This window comes from Stigmatopora argus, chromosome 11 (assembly GCF_051989625.1).
Source record: "Stigmatopora argus isolate UIUO_Sarg chromosome 11, RoL_Sarg_1.0, whole genome shotgun sequence".
Classification (NCBI taxonomy): Eukaryota; Metazoa; Chordata; class Actinopteri; order Syngnathiformes; family Syngnathidae; genus Stigmatopora; species Stigmatopora argus.
The window spans coordinates 3,387,057-3,407,173 of NC_135397.1; the positions used below are offsets into that span (position 1 = coordinate 3,387,057).

The 20,117-nt window shown below is 42.5% G+C and overlaps 1 protein-coding gene across 3 annotated transcripts in view; it reads right to left on the reverse strand.

Moving 5' to 3' along the window:
- LOC144084812 (methylated-DNA--protein-cysteine methyltransferase-like) overlaps positions 1-20,117 on the reverse strand; it is a 124,974-nt gene that overhangs the window by 97,869 nt on the left and 6,988 nt on the right. For 2 of the 3 annotated variants that reach the window (XR_013303915.1, XR_013303917.1), the window contains exons 2-3: positions 18,396-18,588; positions 17,403-17,509 (exon numbers count right to left, since the gene is read on the reverse strand). The gene's annotated coding sequence lies outside the window, so the exon portion shown is untranslated. Of the gene's footprint in view, positions 1-17,402; positions 17,510-18,395; positions 18,847-20,117 lie in introns of those variants that run through there. The other variant, XR_013303918.1, reaches the window with a different exon arrangement.

The following is a 20,117-nucleotide window of genomic DNA, read 5'->3' on the forward strand; positions in this document are numbered from 1 at the left end:
CCTGACAAATGAAGCAGCGCTTTAGGAAGACGGTCCTGTCGTGGCTGGGCTCATATTCACAAATGAGATTAAGATTGGGCTGCGCAGGGATTTCAAAGTCCTGTTTTCCATAACAGCATGAAACAGCCTGTGAAGCCCGTGTAGGCTACATTAAGTAGACTTGAAAGTGTCTGGAGCGCAGTTCACATCCCAGCCCACAGTCAGGGTAACTAGCTGGAGATAAAAAAATAAAATAAAAAATACAGGGTGAATGTGTGTGGCAAGTAGGGGGTTATATACCTGTATCCACACAGCACCACTTTTCTGAGTGGAAGTTGCTGGAAAAATACTAAATAAATAATATAAAAAAAGGTCAGTTGCTCATTCGGCATTCTTGATGGACACGCAAAGCCTTGAAAGACGGGAGATCTGGTAGCTTTCACACACATTTGGCCATAAACATTGTTCAATTATATAACAGACTCTAGTATCTGTACGATAACACTTAGTTTTCGAATTTCTTTTGGCTATTATACTCAAACATGTTGCATTCTTTCACCATAAAAAAGGAAGATGCTACTAAGAAAGTCTGAATATTGTTACTGCTTGATACAACAATCGAATTTTGTTCTTAATGACGGCAACAGACGGCCAATCCATTACAAGTGAGTAACCCAAATCCTAAAATTCCTCCCTAAAACGCTATAGTAGGACAAAACAATACTCTAAATTGCCACAAAACGCTATTTGCAACCAAGAAAATCCCTCGACATTCCAGAGTTTACCCCAATAATGCAACATTTCCCTGCCATGTTGCAAGTTTGAAATTATCGACACAACTGCCTCCACATTGCACCACTTTCCTGCGTGAAAAAACCCCAAAGCCATAAATTGTTAAAAAGGCCTCAATCTATTTACGCCACAATATTACGGTTTGTCTGTTGCATCCATTAATGAGCGATTCATCTAATATTAATACGTATTAAATCATGTGTTTGGATTCAATACAGCCCTCACCGCAGACAAATTAAGCCATTTACCCGGCATCAATGTGGAATGGTTAGGCGCCCTTTGTGTATCGTTCTCTACGGTCCAACGGACCACCCGTCTCCACGCGGCGGCTGCGTGAGACTACGGGCGAGGTGAGGCTCCTTTATGAGCAGATCTGCTGATCCCATCTCCAGCGGGCCCGCCTGCCTAACCCCCCTTTAGGAACATTAGGCAAAAGTGCTAAATCAAAGTGTGGAGTCAGCCCGCTGTGTGTTTAACATCCCCCTGCTCTTGTCGCCGATGACCAGGGGCGGACCGCCGTGTGTCCTTGCCCTATCCCCCCGTGTCCTATCACTCCTTTGCGATCCTTTATGCGTCCGCGGGGCACGGCCGCGCTTCCGGAGGCGAGCGAGCTTGCATTCTCGACAAGAGACTGTTTATTTATTTATTTTTGTCCTTTTTTTTTTTGCTTTCTTTTTTTTTTTAATTCATCAGATGTCCCAAATTGCTCCCCCTGCAGCAGTTGTTTTATTCATGGTGCCACGGGTCCCTTCTGTTTCATACCTAAATGTTCATATGTAGCTATCATCGCGGTCAACAGGCTCCCCAAGGAATTTGGTGGCAAATCATCCAAAATCAAGGCAGATTTTACGGGCTAACTTTACTACGTGTGCCGCAAATCCTGCTGTGCTGCATTTTAAAGATGCTGAACTCATTGGCTGCCTTAAAACGGCGAGGGATGGTAAATTCATTTCCACTGTCCATTTAAATGGATTGGACGTCCAGTGGTAGTGAAACATGACCGTTCAATGCAAGCCCCTCCCAGTCGAAAGAGATTACATATAAATTGAAATATGATTGGGGATTTTGTCCAAAAATTGCAACATTTTATGCAAAGCGTTTTTTTACATTAAATAATGTTAAATTTTGCAAGGGAAATGCCATCAGTTATGAAAAAACTACAATTCTGCTATAAAGCAATTTCAGCACAAATGCAATACAAAATTCCATCTTTTATAATAAAAAAGGATGTTGTCGTTAGCGCTAGCATGTTCCAAGATAATGCAAAATTTTCCAAAGAAATTGTGCATTACATTAGGGGTGCACTTTCACATAATGTAACCTTAACTATCATTATTGATGTTGCATGTATCGTATTTTCCGGACTATAAGTCTCACTTTTGGGGCGATGGGCCTGCGACTTATAAACTCAAGTGTGACTTTTATTTGTTTCACACACATCTGCACACAGTGTTGTTGTTTATCTACAAAACCACTGCAACCCAAGACCAGTTCCAGGATGCACTATCAATCGGTGTGTGAGTCTGGATGAATTTTTTAACCAATCAATGCTACCAACGCTATCTCAACACAAACTTCCTTCGTACTTTGGGGTGGATTTCAACAGTTTTGCGTGGAAACCGTGAACAGCGCATTTCCAAAAGTGCAGGAAAACTTATGTAGGACGCTGACCTGTATTCGGTTTTGAAGAGCAAAGGAAACGTCTACTTTTTTAACGGTGGTGCTCTTGTGGGAGCACAATAACAGACAGTATGTTTATTTGCAGTGAAACTACACAGCACAAAGAAAAAGCGCAGCCACACCGGGGGGATTTTTCACTCACTGGAGGGGGGTACAACCAATATTCCCAAACCCATGCCAGGACGATAGACTTTTATTATATATATTTTTTTTTACTGCATTATGAAGGATGATCCAATCAAGCACGGTTTGTCTTTCATCAGCCTGTCGCGGTAAAGAGAGACTTTCAAAATAATCCCTGAAGTCGCCTAGGATGTTTTTTGGTTTTGTTATTTTATTTTAAGAAGCAGCGAGAGGGCACCAAACACAATGACAATTACATCCAGATATTCTTTTGTTATGCTCCTTCCCCTATTTCGGAATTGCATGTTATTATTCCACCGCTCGACGGGTCATATTTTGTCAAATGAAATGGCGAATTGCTTCCCGGTCGGCACGCGAGCTCAAGTGATACATGTAAGTAGAATTAAATTACTCTATAGCGTATTACAGCCTCGCCGGGATTTGTGGCCCCGTTCCTCCGTTTTTAATAAGTGCTTATTTCCCCGGGGGGCCTAGTTGGGCACCGGGGGGTCAACAGTGTCCAAGAGGGCAAAGCTTGTTCACCACATTCCCGAGCCCTTTAATTGCCGCAGGTTATGTGTGCTATTATCTTCCTCTTTCTCTTTCATTACGGAAGGTGCGGAGGTTCGGATTGACCCGTCCTCTCCATTTGGAGAGCGCTCGCCGTGTTTAGCGCACTTCAATTAAGTGCGCCCAGATGAGATTTGTCTAATTAATTATTCCGCTTCTTGTTGGAGTGCCACGGCCCACCAACACACGCCCTCCTGAATATCTAAATTTGCTGTTAAAAAGCCGGCTGGCCTTATTTTATGATTGCGTTACAACTGTAACTGCAATATATTTCTTTCTTTTGGGGAGGTGGAGGGCCCGGCGCTCCCGGGAGTGTTTGCTCTGACTCAAACATAATAACCCACGGCGCTGTCTGTCTGACTTTCAGCCACTCTCATTCCCGCTCGCAGCTGATGCCGTAACCCCGGACCCTTCCCTGCAGGCTGTGCTGACGGCGGGCTCCGAGCGACCCACACACACACACACACACACACACACAGACACACACACTCAGGAACCTGTAATGCATTCATTTGCATTTGCTCTGACTCATACGCAAGCCAGTCAAGTGAGAGCACTAACCGGCATACATGTAGATTTTGAGTCTATCTCACCCGACTCGCCTCTTCTACTTGTAATTAGTTTTAAATTAAGGGCTGTGGGAGATGGTGGGAGTATAAAGGGGGGTTGGTGGTCTCGCTTTATGTGCTGATGAGCAGAAACAACAAAAAGTTGTAAAGTTGCATCTGGAGACCCGTTCAATGGTGGAAATTGTTTGGTGTGCCCATCAAGAGTCGTATAGTGGGTTTATTTAGGAGCGCAGAGTTGTTTTTCCCTTAAAACTTTATTAGATTCTGTCCAATTTCAAAACAAAGCAAATGATTTTGCCATCACATGCAATGTGTTGCCTCAAAAACAGGACATTTTGCCCTGAAATCCATTATTGCACAAAAAGCTGCCAATTGGCAGACAATATACTGTTAAATAGTAGCTAAGAATGCAACAAAAATGTTAACTCTGCTCATCTAATGGTCTAATTTGGTACAAGGATGCAAAATGCGGCTACTCTGGACAAGTGATTGTCCAAAAAAATACCATCATTTGCCAGTAAAAGCCAGTGTGTAAGGCACTGCGAAATCAAAAGCATTGAAACTATAAGCTGAAAAATCTGATTGATCAAATATAAATTGATGAACCGAAATATTAACGAGTGCGTCCTCCTCATCTAGTCGGCCGTTGAAGGATCCACATACCACAAGTGCCATTTGTGTTCAATCTGAAACAGTCTAAAGCCATAAAGCTTAAAAAGACAAATCTACAATTCTGTCAAACCCTGTGGTTAGCCCCTAATTGTTCTAATCCTCTAATGGCATCAATAATCAGCCTTCATCAGATAAAAAGTCCTCTGAGCCATTTTCAAGATGGACTTTTCAAGAAAAAAAAAGCTGGACATCATTAAGAAAGGTCGGACACCTCCAAAGCAAGCAAGCATGTCGCAACCGGGAACAAACACTAAATCGAACGCACTAAATCGAATAAAAACGTATGCCAGAAATACGAAAGGACAGGCTCGACTTTCAGCATTAGCTTCAATGGCGATAGAAATGAAGGAGGAAAGAAAGGAGGATGGATATTGTGTACAGTTAAAAGGGATTTTTGGGGAGTAAAATATGGCTATATTCCTAAATAATATTTCAATTGTACGGGGTTATTATTGATGATTTTTTATGTGTCGCAGCTGTAGCTGCAGGAGAGGTTTTATAGCAATAAAATAGTTTTGGAGCGTTGGATTGATTCCGATAGAAGGCGCTACTAGAAAATGCACGGACCGCCACTGCATTACACAAATATTGCGATTAAATAAATGTGTCTGCTACATAAATATCAATGTTCTCCAAACACCCCTCCCTCACCCCCACTATAAAAGGCTGGTGGTCTAACTTTATACTCCACACTTCCATTAATAAACAATCAATGATAAATAAATAAACAATGTGCATATATGCCGACGGACTCCTTTTTCAACCAATGAACTCTTATGACTTTGGGCTCACTTTTTTGTCTAGCCAAAGCCTCACGAACACCCAATAGGAGTTCAATACAGGCCACTATTTGGCAGGCAGGTCCCTCTGGCTGTTGTTATCTGTCATGGAAATTAACCAGAGCAGGCTGCTACATGTGATCATGTGATCAGATAATAGCGTATTTGTCCTTAGGCATGGTGAAGCCTGCATGAGCCTCATTATCCATACATCTACTTTCTATAGGGCTTGTCATCATTAGGAAATGAGGGGGAGCTGGAGCACATCCCATCCAACTTTGGGCAGAAAAGTGGGGCTGCGCCATTGTACATTGGTGACAAAACAGGAAATTACATTTATTTGGACTCGCAGTTAAGCAAAAATTGCGTGTGTTTACCACGTTAAGTGAGTCCTACTGTCTGATAGGCCAGATCAAAACAAAGCCTTGTGGACCCAGAAAGTCCTCGTGAGGGGATTGGCTCACTTTTACCTGAGCTGAAAAGTCTTCCCTTCAATAGAAAAAGAAAGGGAAAGCGAATGAGTGATCAATATAAATGCAGGTGTTTGGAGGATTGATCAGTAATAGTCCCTTGGAATGGAGGTGGGTTGGTTGGTGGTTAGGGAAAAAGAAGAGGAGAAATCACAGGAAAGAAAGTGAAAAGTTAAGTAGGACACTGTCAGGCATTCCCTGGATACAAGTGTTGGAAAAACGGCGGTGCACAAATGAAAAAGAACAGAGGAGAGCTGGTTGGGGAATTCAAAAAGGAATAATTAAAAACTCAAATCGGCTTCTTAACTGTGAGAAAGAGCAAGCGAGTGGGTTTTTTCCTCTCGTTTTTTTTTTTCCTTTTTCCAAGCCACCAACAAGAATACACTGGGACGATAACTGCCTCAGCCGTAGGCTATTAAAATATTAACCACCGCTGTCCGAGCTGGGACTTTCCGAGCGGTACTGAGCGCTATCCTCCCCGGATGCCGGGCCTGAGAGAAAGGCTCTGCTCCCGCTCGCTGCCCTGTGGGAGGCTCGGGCTTCCACGAGGAAGTGTTTTAATGTTTCTCAGATGCTCGAGAGAGAGAGAGAGAGAAAGAGAGAGAGAGAGAGCTTTGACAAGCCAACTATCCTGGGTGTGATTTAAAGGTGTGCACACAGGGAGGCAGGTAGTGCAGCTCAGGGCCTGTTAAGACACCCGCGATCTTTCCAAAGGAGAGGGAACTTTTTTTTTTCCTTCCCCTGAATTCCCGGGTGGCCCAGCTGAACTCGGTCTCTTAAGTTTGAATCGTTTTTATGATATGAAACAGGAGCTGGAATTGTACTGCTGCAAGACGCTTCCCCACCAAAACATACAGAGAGACTAAAACACATGCGTGCTCAAGCAAAAGAAAGAGTCGGATAAATGAAAATGATTTGGATTCGGGGAGGATGACTTTTCTTCGGATTTAAAGTGGAATCTTCAGCAGTTGCCGTTCAAGAAATGAAGGATAAGCAGTAGCACGACCCAATTAAGAGCCCCAATTTTGGGGGGTTTTCAAGTCATGAGACGTAGCTGCATTTGCAGAACAAACATTTGACTTTCCACTAAGCCTTTTTCTCACATATTCTTTTGCTTCTTTTTCTGACAACAAGGGTAGTTTGGCAAAAAAACATCTTCAAAAAGCACTCTTACTAACGCCGTTTCCTGCCAATTCCACATACATTTTGCATAAAAGGAAACATAAAACAGAGAATATGACATATATTCTGAATTGAAACAAATCAGAACATTTGCCTTGCGTAAACCAAAGACTGGGAAAATATGGACATTTAACTCAAAACTTTGCAACCGATGGATCTAGCAAAACTGCAAAAGCAGGTTTAAAATGTCAAGCATATTGTGGCACAGTACTAACACGACTACAAAATGCTATAACCTCCCCCCACCACTTGATGTCTCTCTCAAAGCTAAACGGAATAGAACCCTAATTAATGTCACTGATAAGCCGTGGTGAAGCCACGCATTTGCTCACTCAAAAGCCTGCTGTGTCAGTTAAATAAAAAGAAAGAAAAAAGCCATGTAGTCCAAGAGCCTCTTCTACAGGATCCTAATGTATGTAAGCAGTTAGTTATCGCGAAGCACCCTCTTAGTTAAAAAGAGGGAGCTTTTTTTATGGAGTCTCATAGATAAGAGCAATTATTTCTGCGAGTGTGTGTGCTCTGCTTGCTGCCAAATGTGAGCTGGCACACCATGAAAAAAGATGGGCGCCGCCTTTGATTCGCCAGACAAAATACATGAGTGTATTTTTAGCCACTTTAAAAAGAGTGCCATCTTTGTTTCAGGTACGGAGCGTTAACGGAATGTACGTTCAAGACATGGAGGTGGAAATAGCGGTGAACCCTCATTTATCGCAGGGATGCGTTCCAGATGTACGATACAAGAGATTAAAAAAAAAATGTTTTTTTTCCTTCTTCAAAATACATATTGTAAAGTTTTCTTTGAACATGCACAGATGTTAAAGGCACACATACAAACTGAGCAAAACAGAGAATCTCTTGATTCAACGCCATCTCATGGCACCTTGGTGTTAAATGTTGAACTAAGGGGAGGAGCTTCATTTTGACAGTAGGTTTGTTCAATGCAACCAAGTGCTTTGTCGCCATCCCATTGCATCGAAAGACAATTACAATTATTTGTTTGCCAGGGTGTTAACTGCATGTGGATTATTTGCTATTCTTACCAAAAATATGACACCGTTGGGGTATTTTCTTTTCCAAATAGGACTCGGTACTTTTGTTATTGGTGCGGCACAAAAATAATCTGATTTAAAAAGCGCAACTCTATTACGAGATTTACGTGTAACGTGTAAATATCAATGCTTAGACGTAGCGCGCATGTGTCAAAGTGGCGGCCCGGGGGCCAAATCTGGCCCAGCGCAACATTTTGTGTGGCCCGGGAAAGTAAATCATGAGTGCCGACTTTCTGTTTTAGGATCAAATTAAAATATATAGTATAGTATAGATGTATATTAAATTTCCTGATTTTCCCCCTTTTAAATCAATAATTGTAATTTTTTAATCAATTTCTTCTGTGTTTTTAGTTCAAAAATCATTTTGTAAAATCTAAAAATATATTTAAAAAAAGCAAAAATAAACATTGTTTTAGATCTATAAAAAAACGGAATATTCAGGGATTTTAATCCAGTTCTTTTAATCCATTTATAAAAAGTCTATCTAAATTTATCTAAAATGGTCCGGCCTATATGAAATCGAGTTGACGTTAACGCGGCCCGCGAACCAACCCGAGTCCGACACATCCCTGATGTAGAGGGTCCAAATGTCCAACCCATTTCACCTGGGAGTTTGGCACTATTTAAAAAAGATCGGACGTCAGTAGCACTAAAACATGGTAATTAATTCCCTGTCCCTGCGCAGCTAAAATAGATTGGACGTCAGAAAACTCAAGAGGGACATGCCTTGTATAAAGTTGCCTGAGATTACACAATTTCTAGCAGGTATCATTCCATTCGACTTGTTCTAAAGTCGCTTCAAGTTCAACGACGGGGCCAGGTCGTGTCTTTTTCTCCGGGTCAAAGTCTTTGTCGGTCGTTACCCCCGCATGACGTCCCCATCTTTTGTCTCCTCGCTCATACGTATCTCCCCGGAATGGGGAGCCCAGGCCTGGTTGCTTGGCAGATGGGACAAATGAAGAAGGCAGGGATTGGTTAATCCCTAATCTGCTGTCTCTTGGCCGCTCTGGACCACGGAAGAGAGAGGGAGGGAGGGAGCGAGGGAGGGATGAAGGAGAGGAAGAGGGCGATGGAGCCAGCTAGATGGAGCCAGCTGTCAGATGGAGAGTCTTTCATGGTCCTGCGCACACAACAGCTGCACAGGGCCCGCCTGCGCGGCTCTGCATTATTAAGCATCTTTTTAGTTGGTTCCAGATGCAGAGCTAGCTGTGTTTACCCAGGCTTTGTGCTCTGGCAGCCCCCCACCCCACATCCCCACCACCTCCTTCTCTCCTTCCCTCCTTCCCTCACCGCTCCACACCTCCACTTCCGATCCGTCCCTCGCTTCCTTGTCGGTGTGGTCAGAGTGCCTCCGCTTAAGTATGTAATGTAGCGGCAAATGCCCTTGACACCCGCAGGTCGCATTAACACCTTAATTGTTCGCCTCATTGCCTTGCTTTCCGTTGACACGATCCAATCGCTTAAGCACGTGTGGGCTTGAACAACTTTTCTTTCTTTGGCAGGAGAAAATTGAGGCGGAACCTCCAAGATCGAACACAAACATTTCCGGCCTTGGGGTGGTGATTGAAATGTCACAATTCTGACTCGGGAGTTGTCGGATTGCCTCACACGAGAATAATTTGGGTCCTGAAGACTGAACATGTGTCATTTTTCCGATGGATGATACGACCTATTGTGTATTCTTTTATTGGGACAAAGGCAGTCTTAATACTCCTCGTCCTACAGGATCATTTTATAGGATTAAATTAAACGGCATGGCGTTTGTCATCCTCGGTTTGCAAAGGAACAAAACAGCCGGGTTTGCGACGGGCCTTAGGCAATTGGCAGGGATGAAGCTTTTTTACTACGGAGCAGTCATTTGAAACCGTAATCCATGGCCTCTTCCCATTTTGGCGAGATTACTATAATTTACTTGGCACTGAAGTCAGGCTTTCCTCCCTCGAATGTTTTGATTCAAAATGCTGCCATTTGCGTATTAGTGTCTTGATTTGATAGTTTTTACCTTATGTTATGCGGTACTTGGACGAAGTGTCCGTCGACGAAATGTCCAGTCACGATGTTATGAATCTCTTAACGCATGCAAAGTGAGACTGATACTTTTCCATGTTTGGATTTAATTGCAATTGTACAGATTCATTGCAGTACTTTGGCAACGAACGGGCGAAAAAATGAAGGTAAACGGTTTAAAGAGTTGCATATTTTCTTCACTGACTTTGGTAGCAAACCTCCATAAAAAAAGTTGACCCGAATTTTAAAGTGTTGCTGTAATTCACTATTGATTGCATTACAAGGTCAATTCTGTTGATTAGAAAAAGAAACATGTAATTGAAGCCTAATTAAGGTGTTGCAAGCGTGTAATGACACTGTTTAAAAATGACATCCACTGCTGAGGGTGAGGATGTGCAAACAGCCTAGCTTGTTCAACCCAACATACACACACACACAAACACACACAAACATGCACAGATGCAGAGTCGCTACCCATATTCACTTATTGACGCCGCAACCTGGTACTAAAGTGAGCTTTGAGGAGGCTAATCTGCGCCTGGGTGCTGTCTCTTGTCAAGTTCAAGAGGGTTAACAAATCTTTACCTCCACGACAACCCTCCTCTTCCCCCCTTTTCATGTCCACATTTGTTCGCTCTATGTCCAAAAATCTACAGAGGCCCGTCCCGGCCCAGTTGGGATTGCTCGAGCTGAAGAGCTGGAGGCTTTTCAGTGGCTGGCATCTGTTGTTCCCCTTCCCAGAGCTGCTGGCAGTCAGTTAATGGCCATGCTTGGGACGCCGAGAGCGGAGGGAGGGGTGCGTGTATGTGTGTGTAGGGGCGGCGATGCTGGGAAGAGGTTGTGGTGGGGGCGGTTTGGGGGGGACAGTAGCTGATTTCCCCATAGCCGCCACGCCGATTCCCGGCACGCCACCGGCAGCTGCAGACGAGCCACCGGCGGCGAGGAACATCGGGGCCTAATGCGCCGCTTCTTCGGAGAGTTGGGGGCGGGCAGATGTTCGGCAGCGTCATAACTCTACACTGTCAAGCTTGTCCTCTGATTTGAGTCGGTGTTGGGCAATTTTTATGTATTTGCAGCTAAACGGTGACATGATTAAAATGACATTTGGAGCCTGGCTGCTCATTGCGAACACAATTAGAGAAGAGAACTCAAGCTCCCCCGCAGGCGCACTTTAACTTACAAATCTCAGCATCGTCAACAAGTTAGCCACAATTCCATAGCTCTGACCGACATGTACTGGTGGGGAGTACAAATACTTTGCTACTATCCACGAGTACATTTTGGAGGATTCTATTCATAAGTGAACGGAACATTTTTTTCTGACAAATTTCGACTGACAGTATTTGAATAGGAACAGATGTACTAAAAAGTTCACCAAAGTATGCTTGTGTATATTTTTACATCTGTAGATGGTGACCCAAATTAAAAAGGAGACAGTTCCCATTTGCTAAAGTTGGAAACTTGATGCCAAAGGTGTGCTAAACTAAAAAGATACTTTTTTATCTTGCTTGTTTTGATTAAATAGAAGATGCAAGATGTAGCATTTTTCATCTTTTCAGGATATGCTATAATTGATTTAAAGAAGGAAAGTATTTCGAGTGCAGAAAAGTTTTTTTTCTAATAAATCAAATTATGAAATGTGATAATTTTACTCAACCACACCCTAAATGACCCAGCAACTACTTCACCACCAGCCTTCAGGTAGCTTAAACATCTCTCTGAGTCAATGACAGTCCATAATACAAATATAAATACTTAAACTTCCCTTCAAACTCAATGCAAATTTGACACACCAAAGAGAATATGCAAAAAAAACCTCCCATGTACAAAAAATGATGTTACAAACGTACGGCATAGAAAAACATGTAACTCTCGACGATAAACAGAGTACGTCCACAGGTCTCGAAACTTTTTATGCCTACAAATCCTATCGAGTTCGCTAACATACACCCTACCCTGTCAGCCAAAGCCTATTTCTCCATGCAGACTGTCAAATTGATTTTTAATTTTAAATATTTCTATCACTCTTTCTCCACGTAACCCGTGTTCACTCACGCCTGACGACAAGGCACTCTAATATGCCAGCAAACTATCCAGCGTACCTAACAAAAAGCGTAAATCGCACCCAATAATCCCAAATACGAACCACTTTTCTCTCAATTGGTAGTATATGTCTTTAAATACAGAGTGTGAATTGTTTTGCCAACTCTGGCCAATGCCACGCCGGGTGTTCCGGATGATACACACTATTTCAGGCTCTATTGGCATCTGCATAATAGCGAGGGAATTTTTTTTTTCATGCGCTACAGTTTAATCAGCATGGCACGACTCTAGAGAGCGAGGCTGGATACGTTATCAACCGAGGAGGAAGTTCAAATGAAGCCGGATAAATAAATGAAGGCCTTGATGATTAGCTGTCACATAAGCAATTAAAACGACTGGAAATTATTCATCCCCTTCCCAGGCAGGTGCGGCCGTCGATTGTCGCGGGTAATTGTCAAAATGGAAACAATTTGTTTTGATGAAGCTTCCATATGCTTATGAAACATTCATAAAATAACTCAAAATCATCTCCTAATGGAGTCCCGTATAGTATCGAGGGGCTCATCTTTTTGTGCCTTTTGTTTTCTTTCTTTTTTCTTTCGCAAAGGTAGGAAACGGCTTTCATTTACAAGTGGCCAAATTTTTTTTTTGAAAAGGAACATAAAACGCCATCACTTCTTCTTTTCGTGTGCAAATTATTAATTGTGACTGTCATGGCCGCCTGACAATCTCAACAAACAGCCGCCTCAGAAAAAAACACTCTTGACAGCTCCGGACCCCCAAGAAAATTCCCAGGGTGACTTTGTCCTTGACACATCCTTAATGACGCTCATCTCAACGATTGTAAATACATTATCATATCAGATCACGTCTGTGTTGCAATCATCACCTCCATTTCCTTTTTAATTAAACAGCAGCGATGACACCACATCTGTCAGAAAGGGAAGTGAGACTTTTTTTGAAAATCGGTGTGAACTCGGGCAAACAATAGAGGAGGGAAAGGAAGAGAAAAAAAAAAAGCGGCGTTTGAAAAATAACACGCTCCGTCTCCTCTTGCCCCCTCGTCGTTTTCTCCTTCCGTCTCGTCGCTCTCACCCCGTCTCTTCTCCCGCCACTTGAAAGGCAGGGTAATGAGACAGCTCGAGAGTGAGGCGAGGTGTCCGCCGAGCATCAGTTGCGCGCGTGCAGAAGTGAAAATTTACTGCGAAGGAGATGGCGGCGGCTGGCAACGGCGGCGGGGCCCTCACGTAAATTCGTTTTCATTCAGATTAGGCGGCGTTTTACGCCATCCTGAAAAAAACATTTGGCCCTCGCACCTTCTTTTTTTTCTTTTTCTCCTTGCCTTTGGTGTGCACTTTTTGTATTTACTACAGTTGCACATGCAATCAAGCTTTTGTCTAATTTAGTCATTTAAAATTTCAGCTCACTGCAGATGAAAAAGCCGTGGTAATAGTATTTTAATCTTCTTGTTCTTTACGATATTGAGTCATAAAAGCCGTATAAAATGTGCTTCATTCTCCTCATTACCTGCAGTTTTTGTTTTCCACCTGATTATGTATTATGATTATGATTATGTACTAAATACAGTGGTACCTCGACATCCGATCGTAATCCGTTCCGAGACCTCCACCCTCACGTTCGCAATCGATGGACTGTTTGCTGTTGTACTATTCCCTTCAAAATATTCCGAAAATGATGCACACAAATGTCCTCACAATAGGATAACGCACGACCACTTTCCAACGAGAAATAGTCTTTAAAGAACGATCGCGGGACCTTCTTTCCTTAGAAAGAATAACAGGAAATGCAATAGCTGAGCTTACCCACGTATTGATTGCGGGTAATGAAGTTTTATTCTGAGAAAGAGTGCCATTGGCTATCGGTGTTGTGTACACGAGTATACTTCATTACCCAGAAAGCCCTCTTTTTGCTTGCGCGTTGTGCGTTTCCTGGTCGAAACTCGTCTGAATAAATCGTTCAGTCCTCGTAGCTATAGTAGTTATACAGAAAAGAGATGCGGCAAAAAAGACAGTGCGCTACAATGATAAACAGCCTCTCATGTCATGGCCACCTGGCTTCGTCGCATCTCGAAATTTTAATTGTATCGCAAGCGAATTATTCGATCGAATTTTTTGTCGTAACATGAGCATGTTGTATCCCGAGGTACCACTGTACGTCGAATTTTTGGGAGAACAAGGGAGCAAATACATGTAATATTATTGGTTCTTGAAACAGGTATGTAATATTTACAGGAGCTCTCCTACTACAGCCGTACTGGTGTAGAAGCTAGGTTTCATTCCTTAAAAAATGTATACGGAATATCATTGGAAGCCACTTTCACATTTCCACTTCAAGACGATTCAATCTTAATGTATTATACTTCCAACAGAACTGTGCACTCACCAAAAAGCACCATGCTGAATGACAAAAAAAGACACTAATGCTATTTTCTACATTTCTCTCAGTGGTTTACATATTGAATCACTTGTTGACTGCAGTCAAATAGAACAAATTTATAATGCAATTGTGATTTTAACAAGAACAGCCTTTCCTGACCTCACAAGCATTATACCGTAATTCTCTGTCTTAAAAGAAAAACACACAGCACTAAACCTCAGCAGAAATGTGAGATTCCTTTACAAGAATCATGTGCAAGCAAACTAGAATGTGAACTCGATCTTTTACACTCATGACAAGAACGTATGCCATTAAAGAACTTGAAATCACAATCTTAAAACTTCCAGACTCGACTTCCAAGAGTAGTAAAATCCAACACGGCCTGATGCTTCTGCTACTAACGCGTCACGAGCACTTTAAAACAAGCCGCAACAAACGGCGAAGGTGTCGACCGCATGACATACGATGCCACTTAACGACCCTGTGTACGACAGACGACAGGAATTAAAGCCGTGACTGTGTTCGTTTGCCGGGCCGTTATTCAGCAAGCGGGTAAATAAAATGCAGCAGTTTAAATCTATGCAAAACATATTTCCCTCCCAAGTATGTTTATAGTGCCTATTTGCATGTTATTGGCACCATTATTAAAATGAGCCTCGTGCTGTTTGTTGCCGTTTACAGAATAAGGCGGATATTAGGGCCAAGTCGAGAGGGGTCAAATAATATTGCAGCAGCAAAATAAAACAGAAGAGTTGAAATATTTAAATAAAAGGGGAAGTTATAGTGCCGCCGATGAGGTTAAGCAGAAATGCTAATATTGTAAACATAACGCAACGCCACCGGGCGATCAAGCAGTAAATATTTGAACAAACACTTGACAAATATGGAGGAATGTTGAACGAACCGTGGAAAATACTAGCTGTCTTCAGTCGTGATGACAGCAATGAGTGATCTGACTACCAAGTAGCAGTGGCGAGCCGTCAGGGCCTTCAAGGCCTTCTCTGCTGGCCTAAGAAATATCTGAATCATATATTGTATTTTGTCCATCAATACTTATTACTGTAGCTGCAGTAGAGGTTTTATAGCCACAAAATAGTTTTTGACGGTTGGATTGATTCGTTGAAGGCGCTACGAGAAAATGCACGGACCGCCACTGCCAAGTAGTATCCAGCGTATACATCTAGCAATTTGATTGGACCAATTTTACAATGCAGATATTTTACCTGGCACAAGAGAAAACATCCACACCAAACGCTTCATTCCGATAGCTTTAAAAGTTTTTTTTGCGCATTTACAACTTTGCCCCCCCCCCCCCCGAACCACTCCTACCAAATCGCTTGCAAAAAAGTCAGCATTATGAAATAAAGAGCGCTCCCACTGGTGACACCATAAAGGGCGCTGGTCGGACTGCCAAGTCAGCGCTTTTGACAGGATAAGACCATGCTAACCTATTGAAAAAGGCTGTAGCCGCGCCGCCAAAATCAGCAGGCGCGCACACACAGCGAATGTGTCGCTGGTGGAGCCAGGCTGGCAGCTTAGCGGTCTTAACAGAGAATGCGCCACTTATCATCATCGGCATCCAGCGCCCGCAACACTCCAGCATGAAGAGGCTCTCGCGCTAAGCCGGTTAAAATAACACAAGACAATGCATCGACAACAGCTTCCTCTTGCCGTTTGATGCCTGCTTAATTCCAAGCGCCACAATACCCCACCACCAACCCCTCCCCGCCTCAATCCCGTTCTGGTGCTCGACCAGAGGACCGGCACCAGGCACCGTCCATCTCCCCTTCACATCAGAGGCAGCCGGAGGAGCCCCCTGATACTGTGTGGGCCCAGCTGATAAAGGCCTTATTTCTGGGTCTTCCAGTGAGGAGGTTGGATTCAACTCCCTGAGCTGAGGGACGGTTAAGGCGGCATGTTGGAATAGTGCGCTCGGAGCTCCAACCCAGGCGGGTTAAAAGCAGTCTTGTTTGAAAGTACCTGAAAGCCGCACTTGAGTTCAAGTATTGGAACGGAAAATGGCTTGCCTTGGAGAATATTACCCGACAAAAGTCCGGAATTTGCTCTAGTTGGATATGGGAATTGTTTTTGATGACATTTGCCCATCCTGTATGCATAATCACCGTCTACCAATATCCTCATATAAAAGTAAAAATACATTTTTTTTAAGGAAATGCATTGGGGTAAGAGCAAAAGCTCCCAAAAATGCAAATAATCAAGTACAGATGCCGGAACGTGATACTTCTTTTTTTTTTTACTGCTGTGGAAGTTGGGATTCATCGAGCTATTTTACTGAAGCGGATATTCTTGTAAATATGTTTTAAGGCTGTGACTTTGATAATGATGGTGTGAAATGGCAACATATTGAAGATGAAGAAAATATCTCACATTTGCATTGAAATATGACATACATAGTATAAATAGGCCGCAAATGAGTGAATAGTATTAAATAGAGTATGTGCATAAAGTACATTACGTTCATGAGAATAATTATTATTTTCATCAATAAGTTACTTTTTTGCCAATGAGTATCCTTTCTGAGTCTTTTAGTTTATGGTTTTAACATGTCACAATGACTGAGGCTTATTTTTTTTTCATGAAAAGCTTGTTTTGTCTTCCCATTTGCAATGCCCTGATCTCTTGCAAAATTTGGTAAAATATCAGGATAAAAAGGAACTTTTTTTGTCCTAAAACAATGCAGTGTGTACCCTTTCCATTTGTCCGAGAACACAATACCCCGTGTGTCTTTAAAGATAAGCCCAAAGCTCCAAAATGGCTGGCCATATGGGAAATGTCTTAGACTGAGCGAGCCAAGTATGGTAAGAACGTATCGCTGCTCTGTTACATTACAAGAATGGCTATAAGTAGGTGTGATTGCCAGACAGGCAAGTCTGACACCAGACACTGATAAGACGTGGGTGAACGTACGACGCCTTTAAGCTCGAAATTGGACAGTTTAAAAGTTCAAAAACGCCCCCCACCCCCTCCACTTTTCCTTGGCGAGCTGACACATGAGTGAGGTCCCATTACCGCAGCCGGGCCCTCGAAACGATAGCCATTGACCAGGCGGACCCTCGTCAGACTCCTTACCTTGAGACTCGTTCACCGCTTGACACGACCTTTGAACCCGGGGAGCACGGCTGTCAAATGTATCCCCCCTATTCTGTCACTCCCACTTTTGGAGACACACAGGAGTCCTGGAAAGAAACACACACACACATGCTCATAGGATTTTGTTACACTGAAGCCTCAAGTTACATGTTTTTTTTATTTTTTTTATCGTCGTTAAGTAAATGATTTTTAAAAAAAACACGGTGTTGTCTATGAACTTTTTAGAGTTTTGCACCATAGAGGAAAGAAATCTGTCTGTTCAATTCAAGTCATTTTTTTTCTCAAACTTTGGGGTCATAAATGATGCATAGTTGACATCAATGAAACCTTTTTATTTTTTTTAGAACTTACACAACTTTTGAAAGTTTAATAAATAAGGATGACAGGTTAACGTTGCATATTCAGGATTATGTTTTAATTAAACCCTCATTTTTTTCACTTATTTTATCACAATGCTTGAATTTTAATGACATGATGAAGAAATGATGTTATATGTTATATACATAGCATTTAATGGCCCAGCTACACGAATCCTTAATAAGAAAATGTTCTTTCGACAATATTTATTTCTCTCATATTACATTTTAACATCCCAAAACATTCATCATTGGTTTTTTTTTGTAAATTTGTCTCAATTCAAGCATAAACAATGCATCCAAATGAAATATAATTCTATTGTAGGGGAGTATATGATGTTTAGGGTGTATTTCACAAGGCCTTGGTCTGTGTGTCTACTCTACTTTTACACCTCACTTTTCAGACGTACACACTTTTGGCACGAATGTGATTAAAATTCCAAATAACAAAATATGCATTTGGATAGACATGCCTTTTGCGTTCCCGAATCCTCCATCGTGTACGCGTTACACGCAACGGGAAGAGAAGGGAGGACCCTCTAAAATTAGTAACATTTGCCAACGGCGAGAATAGAGCCAGAATGTGCATAAATATGATTGTTGATATGGAACCTACATGAGCATCATGGCGTTGCACCGTGTTGGAGGCTCACTTTGCAAAGTGTGGGCAGTGAGCAGGAATTGACTGTGACAGGAGCACCACCAACTGGACGGGAGCCGCCTCTCCACCGGCGAGGCCTGCCTGCCTGCCTCCCTGCCTGCCTCCCTGCCTGTCCACCCGCCTGCCAGCCTTCCTTCCGCCTGCTTTCCTGTAATGTGCAACCGGGAGATTAGTCACATGCATCCACTTGCAACCTCTCCATTTAAACAGTCTTGATTTATTCTTAGTGTGATCTGAAAAACAAGCAAGGTTCTCTTTCTCTCTCCCTCTTCTTCTTCTCCACCTCAAAACCCCCTCGGTGAGGTTGAATTCACGGTATCCATCATCATGCATCTTTAATGACGTCAGGCCAGGAGCATGGGGTAAAATCACAGTAGTGGCCCGAGGCTAAAACCAGCTAAAATGAGGTTCCTCTTACCCCCTTCCCACGCAGGCAAAAGCTCGTGCGCGGGGCCGAGAGGGAGGGTACGGCGCGCCCATCGATCGCCGGGGCGGCTGGCAAGCCACTCTTGAAGGCTTGATGGATACATTTGGGCCATTAAAAAAAAAAAAATCTGAAATGGCGCTATGATGGGGTCCGAGCCAGGAGCTGACGACGAGACGGAAGGGCGACGAACCACTGACGCCTTGATTTATGCGTCATTGTGCACGACTGGCTAGAGGACAATCTCCCCTCGCCATCTTTTGGTTTTACTCTAAGAGGCCTTTGGAGACTTTCGCACAGACGTGAAGAGAGAGAGAAAAAGAGAGAAAGATACAATCTGCCTAATTCGAAACACTTGTCAGACAGGGACGTTGTGTGAACAGCTATTAGGGCCGTAGTCACATAACGCATAGAGCATGAGTCTAAATCTAGTACAAATAAGGGCACATTATTAGGAAAATGAAAAGAAAATATTACATTGATTTTACAAGCTACTAGGGATGAAAAAGTCATCATTGCAGTGATACCCTATTTTATGATTTTAATTTGTGAAAACTAAAAACTCAATTGACTCGCTTATGAATTTTTTCCATTACAGCATAGTTTTTGGGGGATATTTTTAGTATTTTAAAGAAAAATGGCCATGTATTGCTTAATAACATAAAAGAATATAAAGAACGTTTGATTAGTATTGTATTTAATTAGTAAGTATTTTTGCAAGTGTACCTTTAAGGGGCAAGGCTTGCAACTGACTAAATTAGGTTGGTCGCTTCCACGTGGGAGTGTGGCCATGAATAGTGGCCTACAGTGGCTCTTGCACTATCTACTAATTATCCTAAACCAAAAATAAATAAAGAAAATTGTACAACATTTTCACTGACAACAAATTATTAGTCAAGGGTTGAGTTATGAAGCATCATATTATGTATAAAGTAATCCCTCGATTATCAAGTCTTCACTTAACGCAAATTCACTACTTTGCGATTTTTTCCGCTATTAATTATACATTTTTTGTTAAAGTTCATAAAAATGTGAAAACGCTGAAACTCGTAAGCGGAAACCACTCAAAAAAAAGTTATAATAGGGGTGACCCTACTTCGTGATTTTTCGATTATCACGGCTATGTCTGGTCTACATTAACCGCGATATTCGAGGGATTACTGTACGCAAAAAGTTTCAGTCATGAGGAAATATCTTAAAGTGAAGTGTGGCAAAGACCGAAGTGACATTATGATGGTCAAAAAAAGGTCCCA